The sequence below is a fragment of the Lactuca sativa genome, chromosome 7 (genome assembly GCF_002870075.4).
Source record: "Lactuca sativa cultivar Salinas chromosome 7, Lsat_Salinas_v11, whole genome shotgun sequence".
Classification (NCBI taxonomy): domain Eukaryota; kingdom Viridiplantae; phylum Streptophyta; class Magnoliopsida; order Asterales; family Asteraceae; genus Lactuca; species Lactuca sativa.
In genome coordinates this window covers 136,627,775-136,630,707 of record NC_056629.2, presented here as the reverse complement: position 1 = coordinate 136,630,707, position 2,933 = coordinate 136,627,775, and positions in this window count along the sequence as shown.

Genomic DNA, 2,933 nt, shown 5'->3' with positions numbered 1-2,933 from the left:
CTGGCTATGGTCATTACGAGTTCGTGGTGATGCCATTTAGGCTCACCAGTGCTCCTGCCGCATTCATGGATCTCATGAACCGCTTGTGCAGACCGATGTTGGATCGGTCTGTGATAGTCATCATTGATGATATCTTGGTTTATTCCAAGATGCAGGAGCAGCATGAGGAGCACTTGAGGGAGGTGTTGGAGACTTTGAGGAGGGAGAGACTTTTTGCAAAGTTCTCCAAGTGTGAGTTCTGGTTGCGCGAGGTGTAGTTCTTGGGGCACCTTGTCAATCAGAAGGGTATTCTAGTAGATTCGGCCAAGGTCGAGACCGAGATGCAGTAGGAGGTTCCGAGGTCTCCATCTGAGATTCAGATTTTTCTTGGTTTGACGGGTTATCATTGGAGATTTATCCAGGATTTCTCCAAGATTGTTGTTCCGTTGACCCGGCTGACCAAGAAGTCGCTGAGATTTCGTTGGGGGCCTGAGCAACAGGTAACTTTTGAGACTCTTAGACAATGATTGTGTGAGGCGCCGATTTTGACCTTACCAGAGGGTGTTGATGATTTTGTGGTCTATTGTGATGCTTCGTTCATAGGTTTGGGTGAAGTTTGATGCAGCGGGGTCGCGTGATCGCTTACACTTCGAGGCAGCTAAAGCCTTACGAGGCGAATTGTCCGATGCGTGATTTGGAGATGGGGGCTGTGGTTATCGCCCTCAAGATTTTGCAGCATTACCTCTATGGGGTTTGTTGTACTATTTACACAAACCACAAGAGCCTGAGGTATTTGATAGATCAGCCAAATCTGAATATTATACAATGTCGTTGGTTGGATGTGGTTAAGGATTATGATTATGAGATCGTGTACCACTCGGGGAAGGCCAATGTGGTGGCCGATGCTCTCAGCCGCAAGGCAGCCGCGACTTCGATTTGTGGTATATGCTTGATGATGACAGTGATTACTCCGTTGTTGGAACAGATTCGGGAATCTCAGGTAGAGGTTATGAAGGAGGAGCACCCGAAGTGTGAGCGAATTGTGGTTTAGGTGTCTTCCTTCGATTATCATAGCTGCAGATTGTTGACCTTGCATCAGAGGGTCTGGCTTCCGTATTGGGGCGGGTTGCACCAAGTTCTGATGGAGGAGGCTCACAAGTTGAGATTCTTCATTCATCCCGGGGCGACGAAGGTGTACAGGGATCTTTGCCCTGATTACTGGTGGCCCTGCATGAAGCGAGATATAGCTTTGTTTATGAAGCGGTGTTTGACTTGCAGGAAAGTCAAGGCCGAACATCAGCAACCTCACGGCAAGATGCAGCCATTGGAGAATCTCATATGGAAATGGGAAGACATCACAATGGATTTTATCATGAAGCTTCCCAGGACAGCGCATGGAGTGGATTCGATTTATGTCATCGTGGATCGATTGACCAAGAGCGCGCACTTCATTCCGATCCAGGAGAGTATTTTTGTTAAGAAGCTAGCCGAGATTTATGTTCGGGAGGTGGTGGCACGTCATGGGATGTCGGTGTCGGTGGTCTCCAACCAAGATGTTCTCTTTACTTCTAGGTACTGGAAGCGGTTTCATGATGAGATGGGCACTCGTCTCTATTTTAGTACAACTTTTCATCCATAGACCAATGGGCTGAGTAAGCGGACGATTCAGACTCTTTAGGATATGATGCATGCATGCGTATTGGATTTTGGTGGGAGTTGGGATACGTATCATTCGTTAGCTGAATTTTCCTATAACAACAGTTATCATGCTAGCATTGATCGACCTCCTTTTGAGATGCTCTAGGGGAGGAAATGTAGAGCCCCAATCTGTTGGGGCGAGGTCAGTCATCGAGTCATGGGGAGTACTGAGGTGGTACTTAAGTCTACTGAGATGATTTAGCAGGTTCGGAGCAGGCTTCAGATAGCTCAGAGTCGGTAGAAGAGCTATACCGACAAGCGCTAGTCAGACTTGGAGTTCCAAGTGGGAGATATGGTTCTCTTGAATGTGTCACCTTGGAAAGGTGTCATCCGATTCAGGAAGCAGGGCAAGCTGGGTTCCAAGTATATCGGTCCCTTTAGGGTTTTGGCTCGGGTAGGTCGGTTTGCATATCGTCTAGATCTTCCAGTCGAGCTCATTCAGATTCATAGCACGTTTCATGTCTCTCAGCTGCGGAAATGTTTTGTGGATGACTCCATAGTTGTACCTTTGGAAGATATTCAGGTGGATGACCGCCTGAATTATGTTGAGAGACCAGTGGCAATTTTAGATCAGAAGACGAAAACCTTGAGGAACAAGGTGGTGGAGCTTGTAAAAGTGCAGTGGTTGCACTACAAGGGGTTAGAATGGACTTGGGAGCCCGAGGAGGAGATGAGGGAGCATTATCTAGGGTTAATCGAGATGGCAGACTTCGCGGATGAAGTCTTATTCTAGTGGGGAGAACATTAACGCCTAGTTCAAGGTATGAATTTATCTTGCACTTGTTATATTTTCCTTGAAGAACTTTATGAGTTGGAAGCCTAAACTTATCGAGTAGAAGTTGTCCTGACTACGGGGTTTCACAAGGCAACTCGATAAGTTGAGGTGTCTCAACTCGGCGAGTTGGTCGCTCAGGAGGAAACCCTAATTTTAGGGTTTTGCACCCTTTTTAAACACCTTAAGTCTCAGGTGTTGGCATCATTTCCAGCCTCCATAGTCCTAACCCTGATCTCGAAACCCTAAAGCCCTTTTTGAGTTTTGTGAGCTCTTTGTGAGTGTATTTTGGTGTGTTTGAAGCCCTTGGAAAAAAGAGAAGCTTGGTGCAAGGTGGTGATTCAAGTTGGTGCCTTCAAGACCTTGATTCTTTGCACCATTTCAAACATATTTCAGGTATAAAGTTCTAACTGTGGTCAATATTTGATTAGACCTCTTTTTGGGTTGGTTTTGATGCTTTTAACCATGTTTGGGTGACTAGTGG